The 9,809-nt window shown below is 38.7% G+C and overlaps 1 non-coding gene across 1 annotated transcript; it reads right to left on the bottom strand.

Moving 5' to 3' along the window:
- Positions 1-4,822: 4,822 nt before the first annotated feature.
- On the bottom strand, positions 4,823-4,960 carry LOC114808272. The gene has a single exon (XR_003756119.1). It is a non-coding gene; the product is annotated as a small nucleolar RNA SNORA7 (small nucleolar RNA).
- Positions 4,961-9,809: the final 4,849 nt, after the last annotated feature.

Below are 9,809 nucleotides of genomic sequence, written 5' to 3'. Positions count from 1 at the left end.
GTGTTCTGCACATAGGAAGTGCTCAATAAATACCTTTGACCCTAACCCTAATCTATACCCATCCTCAGCATTTGTGCATATGTGTATATTTCAATTATATACTCAGTTCATTCTGTTTTCACTGTATATATTTTTATTTCTTTCTCATGTGTTAGTCTAAGCTCCCTGTGGGCAGGGAATGTGCCCCGTTGAACCTTCCCAACCACTTGATATAATGCATGGCACTCAATAGGAGCCCCCAAAATACAATTTCTTCTATTACTACTACATGATCTTGGGCTCTGGGTATGTCAATCAATCAGTGATACTGATTGAATGTTCACAATGTGCGGAGCACTGTACTAACAGCTTGGAAGAGTTGGGGTCCATGGGCTCCAATGTATAATAAGTGGATGGGAAATTCTGCCTGGGAACTTTCAAGGTTTCCCCCGATGTGTGCCCACCATGGCCTTAACCCATCCTTGGCCAAGTATAATGGAATTTATCACTTCCATTTTCTTGGAGCAATGCTATTAGGGTTTTTTAATGATATTTGTTAAGTGTTTACTGTGTGCCAGGCACTGCACTAAACTCTGGGATAGATACAAGATAATCAGGTTGGACATAGTCCATGTCCCACATAGGGTTCACAGTCTTAGTCCCCATTTTACAGATGAGGCACAGAGAAGTTAAGTGACTGGCCTAAGGTCATACAGCAGAGAAGTGGTGGAGGCCAGATCAGAACCCAGGTCTTCTGACTCCCAGGCCTGTGATCTGTCCACTATGCCACACTGCTTCTTTGTGCTAGTCAAGAGACCTGGATTCTAATCCCTGCTCTGCCACGTGCCAGCTCTGTGAATTTGGGGAAGTCAGTTGGTGCTTCAGTTTCTTCCTCTGTAAAATGGAGATTCAATACCTGTTCTCTCTCTGCCATTAGACTGTGAGTCCCATGAGCCACAGGGACTGTGTCCAACCCGATTATCTTGCACTTACACTAGTGCTTAGTACAGTGCTTGACCTAGTAAGCACATATCAAATACTAAAATTAGTATTATTATTCCTTAGTTAGGCCTTTCATAATTAAAACACAAGTAACCTAAAAATGACCCTAACCTAAAATGCTGAGCCCCAACTGGAGATTCTGACAGCCAAGAAGAAAAAAAAGCTAACATGCTCTTTGCCTGAGGGTCTTTGCTCTGATTTATACTTCAATTCTGCTTAGCATGTCATTTAGGTACCCTATCTAGCTATGTTTCTTTGATTTGAATATTTAAAAATTCCTATATAGAGCAGCATCAGTTTAAAAGAGGGATCTTGTTCCCCCAAAAGTTAATGATCACAATATTATATCCTTACCTCTGTATTACAGGAAAACCTTTAATTTAAAGTGTCAAAATACAGCTATAGAGGTCTTTTAAAAAGTTTATGTAAATTATTCTCCCCCCACTCCCTAAAATAAACAACTAAACATTCTATTTACCCACAGTTTAAAAGTACTACATCCTAAGGGAGCCTTTTTTAGTTTATAGGTCATTTATTAGGTAATCCAGCTAGTTATTTTATCATTTGGAGAAAATCATGGTCTAATTATGACAAAGTCCAAATTTAATATGTGTTAACTGGTTTTTCTTTCTAATCCATCGTTCAGAAAACTCTTACCATCCTGACTGTAACAACATTCTAATTTCTGAAATATTAATATTTGTATTGTTTTTTAATACAGCCACGTTTTGCTGCATTAAAACTTCTCAAAACAGACTTCATGGCTCTCTACTATCTGGCTCATCTCACCTACCCGTTCTCCTGCAATTTACCAACTCACTGTCTTCGTATTTCCCAACTCACTGTCTTTGTTCCTCTCAAGCCAATCTTGTAGAGGTAGCTCACTCTCTACTCTCCTGTCTCCATCCCCTTGCTCAAGCCATTCTCCCAGATTGGAACTTCCTCCCTAACCATGTCAGACAGAGTAAAGCTCTCTCCACATTCAAATCCCTCCTTAAATCCCACCTACTCCAACACAGCACACTGAGCTTATCATCCCTTCAGCTGTCTCCAGCACTTATAGTCTTATCTACACTCATTCATTCAATAGTATTTATTGAGCGCTTACTATGTGCAGAGAGCTGTACTAAGCGCTTGGAATGTACAAATCGGTAACAGATAGAGACAGTCCCTGCCCTTTGACAGGCTTACAGTCTAATCGGGGGAGACGGACAGACAAGAACAATAGCAATAAATAGCAATAAATAGAATCAAGGGGATGAATATCTCATTAAAACAATAGCAAATAAATAGAATCAAGGCGATGTACATCTCATTAACAAAATAAATAGGGTAATGAAAATATATACAGTTGCTGTCCAAATATATTTGTCTGCTTTATTCAATTTGATCTTGCTAGAGGTAAATATTTTTATGTTTGCCTCCATCATTAAAATTAAAGTTCTCTATAGGCAGGCTAGCACCAGAGTATCATCTCCTAGGCTCAGACAAACACTGTTTCTGATTTAAGTATCCTTTCAATTGAAAAAAGAAAAAAACAAATCTTGTAAGACTGGTAAACTGGGTTGTATCGAACTCTCCCAAGTGCTTAGTACAGTACTCTCTTCATAGTAAGTAAGCACTCAATACATACCACTGATGATGAATTTAGCCCTGGCCACACATGCAAGAAAGCCAATCACTTCCTGAAAATACCTGCTGGTAAAATAAATACAGTGTATTTATATATAAGTATAAGTATAAATATATACTTATTTTACCAGCATAAATACATATAAAGTTCTTACTAATTGCCAAGCACTGTGCTAAATAATAGTAATAGTAGCAATAGTATTTATTGTATGCTTATTGTGTGCAGAGAATTGTACTGGGAGAGAAAACACAGATGGGAATTAAACATTGGTGTAGTTGTCAAGCACTGTTCTAAGCACTGAGAAGGTACAAGATAGTAATCTGAATTAAGGTGTTTTTGACCCAATGATAAGTTTTTAGATTTTTAACTGCGATGATGTTTAATATGTGATTATTTTTAATGGTTCTTGTTTAAGTAAACAATGATGAAAATGCAGCAGTCTAGGTGTCAGTTTTATGTAATAATCACAGAAGGACTTTAAAGACAGCATTTTTGAATCTATTCCCGGGAAGAATTGCAAATGTCAGTGAGTCTAATGACAGCTAGAAATAGAGATCTATAAATAATTTAGGAAACTGATTTGGGTAATCTAAAATGACCCATTCCCCCTTGAAAATCTTCTTAGAATGCCAGGTGAATTTGTATAGCCAGAACATTCCATCTGCAAAGCTAAGAGACTGATATCATCCCTAATGAGTGGAAGGAGTCTTAAAATCCAGGATGAAGGGAAATGAGGAAAAACTAAATCAAGAGGGAAAGCAAAAGACATAGGGTAAAGTGAATGAGAGAAAGATCTGGTCTCACCTTTTGGAGTTGCTTTTGGAGGTGGGAAGAGGGAAGAAAAGACACATGAGAGGTTGGTCAAAAATCAAGCCAGGAGTTGCCTGGCCCAAAGTGTTAACCTGAGAACCAAATGATAAGAGAGATTTGGGGGAAAATTATGTAATTTGTCATGAATATTGATATAAAACTTAAAAGGTATTGAATTTTAAAAAATTCAAACCAAATGGGAAATAATGGAGCTACTCACAGTTAGAGAGAAACAGTTTTCAGTAGGGTAGACATGGGTTGATGGTCATCCTTAATGTAGGACAAAAGTGAATTTTCCTGGCTACCTAGTCTTAGTTTTTGTGTAAGCTAGATATATATTCACTGTGTAGGCTTGTCTTCACTCAGGTATAGAGATGTGAATCAGGCATGGAAACCCCAGTTTGACTGAGATTTAATTCATTTGTTCCACCTTAATCCAATCTTTACTGAACCTTAATGGGAATTCACCAAAAAAGAAAAAAACTGAAAATATGTAAAAGTTTTGGCTTAACACTGCCTATCTGTGGTATTCTTCTACCCTGATCCTTGCACAGTCATAAAACAGAATCAATCAAAAGGGTTTATTGAGTGCCCCTTTGCAGAACATTGTTCAAAAGGTTTGGGAGAATAGTAATAGTAGTTGTAATCATATTTATTAGTTATTTACTGTATACAGACCAAAAGTGTAAGGGTGAAAAACGGATTGGGAACGGAAACATCAGGAATGATAAAACATTAAAGTACAACGCAATCAAATACACAAAATAAGCTCAAAGTCTTGAAAGAGATAGAAGTGAATCCAAGAGCAGAAGCAAACCCAAAGCATAGTCCCTCAGTGGCGGTTGTTTCTCCTAAATTCTTGTAGGCGCTGGAAAAAAAAGTGATTCCCAAGTGCACTAAATCACATGGTTTGTCAAGCAACCCAAAATAAGATCTTCCACAAACTTGTTCTAAATTATTAATACCTATTTAAATACATGTGTATATATATATATAAAGACATGCACACAAATGCAGAAAAAACTTTGCACAGACATACAGTGAGAGACATATACAGACACACAAAGAAGATGCACAGAGTGAGAGAGATCACCATCCTCAATCAGTGGTGTTGATTGAGCGCTTACAGTGTGCAGATTACTGTACTAAGCTCTTGTCTTGTCATGCTGTCAAGTCATCTCTGACCCATAGCGACTCCATGAACACATCTCTCCCAGAATTCTATACTCTCCAAGTGCAATCTTTCTGGTAGGGTATACATAGAGTTTTCTTGGTAAAAATACAGAAGTGGTTTACCATTTACCAATGGTTTACCATTGCCTTCCTCCACACAGTAAACTTGAGTCTCCACCCTCGACTCTCTCCCATGCCACTGTTGCCCAGCACACGTGAGTTTTGACTTGTAGCAGATTGCCTTCCACTCGCTAGTCACTGCCCAAGCTAGGAATGGAACGGGTATGCCTCTACTTGACTCTCCCTCCCATAGCCAAGACTGGTAGAGTACTGGAAACTCTCCAGGTGTGACCCTGAGAGGGGGACTAAGCTTTTGGGAGAGTACAATTCAACAGAGTTGGTGGACCATAATGAGCTTTCAGTCAAGAGGGGGACAGACACTAATATAAATAAATAATTTAATTTGAGAGATGCACCCACAGAGAGACACAGATAGACTCACACACAGACACAGAATCAATCAATCATATTTATTGAGCACTTACTCTGTGCAAAGCACTGGACTAAGCACTTGGGAGAGTACAATATAACAGCATTGGTAGACACATTCCCTGCCCATAAGGAGCTTGCAATCTAGGGGGGGAGAGGGAGAGACACCCACAGACACACACACACAAATGCACAGGAAAAATGTTTTAAACACACACAGTACTTATGTTTATATCCATAATTTATTTATATTAATGTCTGTCTCCCCCTCTAAACTGTAAGCTCATTGTGTGCACGGACTGTGTCTTAGTAAAGAGCTCTGCAAACAGGAAGTATTCAGTGAATATGATTGATTGCTTGATTTATTGATAGATTCATGCACACAGAGAAACATGCAAACTGAGACACATACACAAACACACACAGAGGTATACATATGCACATTTAGACATGCACAGAGAGAAAGCTGCAAAGAGAAATGCAGAGAGAGAGAGACATGTATATGGAGAGAGAAATGCCTAGGCACAGAGAGACATATCCAGAGACCCAGTTTTACAGAGATGCACACCCACAGAGACACGCACACACAGACACTAACACAGAAAGAGACATGCACCTACACAGAGGCATGCACAGATGCACATAGAGACATGACAGACATACTCACATACCTAGACAGAAACACATACACAGAGAGACATACAAAGACACACAAAGAGATAGACATATGGAGACATTAACAGAGAGAGACAGGCACATACAGAGGCACAGAGAGACAGAGACATGGACAAACACAGACATACAAAGAGACACATGTAAATACAGACTCAGAGGGGCTCACACACAGAGTGAAACACTCCGAGAAACACAGAACGAGTGAGAAGACACACAAACACACACAGCGAGAGAGAGAGAAACGCTTGCACAGAACAGCCTGAGAAGCGTAGAGCCTAAAAATGGCTCTTAGACTGCTCGTTGTGTTTGTTGTCTTATTCTTTTGTTGCTTTGTTTATGTTTTTAATCTTTCCTCGTGTCAGTTGGCAGTGTCCAGCCCCCACTTTTAGATTATGAGCTCCTTGAAGGCCAGGAACTGTGTGTTACTGGTCCTGTATTGTACTCATTCATTCATTCAATCAATCATATTTATTGAGCACTTACTGTGTGCAAAGCACCATACTAAGTGCTTGGGAGAGTACAATATAACAATAAACAGACACTGTACTCTTCCCCAATGCTCAGTTCAGTGCTTTGCACACAGAAAGCAACCTATCAGTCAATAGTATTCAGTGAGCACTTACTGTGTGCAGAGCACTGTCCTAAATGCTTGGGAAAGCACAATGCGATAGAGTTAGTAGATGTAATTCCTGCCCGCAAGGAGCTTACAGTTTACAGTGGGAGACAGACATTAAAATAAATTACAGATAAGGGAACATATAGTGTAGAAAGTTATGTACATAAGTGCTGTGAGGCTAGAATGAGTATCAAAGTGCTTTAGAGGTACATAGCCAAGTGCATAATCAATGCAGAGGAGAGGGAGGCTAGGGTGAATGAAGGGCTTAGTATGGGAAAACTAGTAAACCTTGTAATAAAAAAGGGCAACATGTACTCCGATGGTTTGGTCCATACCCCCTGGGATTCCATTGATGTAATCCCCCAAAGAGCTCCATTGTACTGAATTCCCTCAACCTGAACTGAGTTTATGGTAATCTCAAGGCCCTTAACCTTCTGTACTCCCACGGGAATATTTCCCAGCTAGTGTATCGTGAGATTACTTAGGTCAATCGATGCCACAATCCCATGATTTAGAATGATAGGCCCCACCCATCAGACAGGGTTTATTTGTCCCTGCTCTATGCTGGGTCCAAAAATTGATCTAGGAGTGGTTTTCTTACTCCCAATCCCTTCCTTGGTACTGAGGCCTAAATATGGATGTGGAAATGCCGAACAGCGCTGAGATAGAATGTATTTTACTCAAGATAAAGAAATAGAGTTCAAGTATTAAGTAAAATTATAAACAGAAATTGAAAAGCAGCATGTCCCGGTGGAAAGTGCAGAGGAGAAGTATTTGGGAGACCTGGATTATATTTCCAGCTCTTACCTGCTGTGTGACTTTGGGCAAGTCATTTAACATCTCTGGCCTCAGTTTTCTCCTCTGGAAAGTGGGGATTAAATATCTGTTCTACCTGATCCTTAGACTTTAAGCTCCATGTGGGACAGGGACTGTGTCTGATCTAGTTGTATTTACCCAAGTGCTTGGCATCTGTAAACACTGAACAAGTACCACTATTATTATCATTGCACATTTACAGCACAGAACAAAGTTGCATCAGTACAAGGTGAAAACCAAATCAAGTCACAAAAACAACAAATCAGTCTCCAGTGTTGTGCCACCGTCCAAATAACAAACCAGGTTCACAAACATTTTAAAGTTACTCATTTTCCACAGACTATAGCTGGCTCTGTCTTTTTTTTTTTCAATCACATGCTTAATCCTCCACCTGCCTTCTCTTAGATCCTTTAAAGTGGACATTCTTGTGGCACCTACTCCATAGCTAAAACATGCATTTTATTCCCCTCAGGTGTTTTATATCTCTATCTGTCCCTCCTCTCCTAAAGCCAATTCCCAAACTAGCATTGGTTCAGCTCCAGCAAGTTATCATGTGACTTCCCTTTTGCCTGTATTCAATTTTTAGCCCACAAAGCTGTGAATATGCAAAAATAGCCTTCTTGCTGCCATTCAGTCATATATATTTATCCTACATGCTGAACATATGCCTTTGACAGTGAAATTCATTTATGAGTGTGTGTGTGATTGAGGGCAAGGGAGTATGAGAAGAAAGTTTTTGAGAGTAGCAGGAGGGTAGTTTGGGGTGGCCAGCTGCCATACATTGCAAATAGCAAATATTGATATGGCACAGGGACAGCTTTAGGTGGAAAAAAAATGTGAGATGAAAGATATTCATTGTGCATAAGTCTTTGTAACTACACCCACACACTTGGATAGGATCAAGGTAAGTCAATAGTAAGAAAAGCTTACTCTTTACTAATGCCAATTGAGAGTCTTTATTTTAGCATGTGTGTTCTTCACTTTATTCATGTATTTATATAGAAATCTGATAACTCCATAAAATGGATTCCATTCATTTGTTTTCAAATTGAAAGCAAAGGAATGCCATCCGTTTATCAACAACTGGAAAATCAAATGCACAAAGTATGTAAACCAACATCTCCAAGATGAATAAGGTTTTTCAATAGCTGTAACCTGTTCTTTAAAAGTCCAAGAAAGATGTTGGGTTGTTTGGGGTTTTTTTGTTTTTGGGGGTTTTTTAGATCTGGGATTTATGATATAATTTTAATATTTTCTTCTTTTGAAATTAAGAATTACATGATTCAAAGAACTCTCTTAATAAAAGTTCACAGAACCAATAGTTCACTGTTTAAGCCTAGGATTCAGAGCTTTCAATATCCATGTTGCTCAATATCTCAACTATAGGGGCTGAAGGGCGAGAAGGCTGGCTGGATTCTAGAATTTTTCAGTCCACTTAAATCTAAAACTGTTGAAGAATGAGGCCACCATCATGTCAAGTCACTTGTATGTCACAACAGAAATTGAATCCTGTCAGGGTTCAACTGAGAAGTCTACAGTTGAAATATCCCTTAATTTATTTCATAAACTCTGTATGGGCATGTCTCATAGCAACATGAAAAACATTCACAAACTCTGTGTTTTAACATTATTAATAATATTTGACTTGTTAGCAGATTAATATTAAGGAGACCTGAACTCTTTTTGTTGCAATTTAACACAGTAGGGCTGAAAAAAATGAGTTTGAAATTCAGGGCATTTATTTTGCCAAGTATGCAATTTCCTGTGTTTTGGCTCATTGTCTTATATTCCTTCTGATCGGCTGCTGTTCGGGGATCTTGGCACTTTGGTGCTGCTCCTGTGATCCTATTTCTAGCTTTTTTGGACTCTGGAGTCTTTTCTGGAGCCTCCCAGAAGGCCAGAAGATGCAAAGACCCAAGTCCCCAGAAGGGAAAGTATCGTGTGGTTTGATGTTTTTTTTCTCTGTACAAGATGCAATGGCATTGTTGAAGAATGCTAACATGGAATGGGAGATGAGCTCCCAGATAATCCCAGGAGACTATATGTGCTTTCTCAGGCCTTGTGAATGAATACAGAAGGGAAATAGAACTTTCCAAAGGCATGCAGTCATAAAAATCAGGGTAAACAAAGAGTAGTAGCCTTTTTTTAAAGATGTATTTTGTTATCTTTGTGAGAGAATGAATGCAGCTGACCCCATTAAACCTGACAATGAATCTCAGTTTGAAATAGTGAAACTTGTCAAATTCAGCTGGAGATGGCTGATATTGGACCTTAGCAGTAAATGGTTATGGTTGCAGTTCTTGAAAGAGCTACAACAGCATAGGATAAACAAATAGTACACCCAGGGAGAAATCCCTAAAATGAATTTTTATACTCTGCTAGTGTGGGTGTCTTCAGTATAATTAGCTATCTGGCTTTACAGAGCTGACTTTGTCTTGTTCTGTACAAGTCAGATTTCCAGAAGGCAGGGCATTCCTTATACTTCTGAAAGCTTAGGGTAAGTATATTATTTGCAGTTTCAAAGTTAAGGTTTTTAATCTAATTTATATAATTTAGGACACATTATGTTGAATAAGATTGTTTAGATGAAAATCCCAAATGAGGCAATTGTATCTG

Source organism: Ornithorhynchus anatinus, chromosome X5 (genome assembly GCF_004115215.2).
Source record: "Ornithorhynchus anatinus isolate Pmale09 chromosome X5, mOrnAna1.pri.v4, whole genome shotgun sequence".
NCBI classification, from domain to species: Eukaryota; Metazoa; Chordata; class Mammalia; order Monotremata; family Ornithorhynchidae; genus Ornithorhynchus; species Ornithorhynchus anatinus.
Note: the sequence above shows the minus strand (reverse complement) of the source record. Positions and strands in the feature narration are given on the sequence as shown.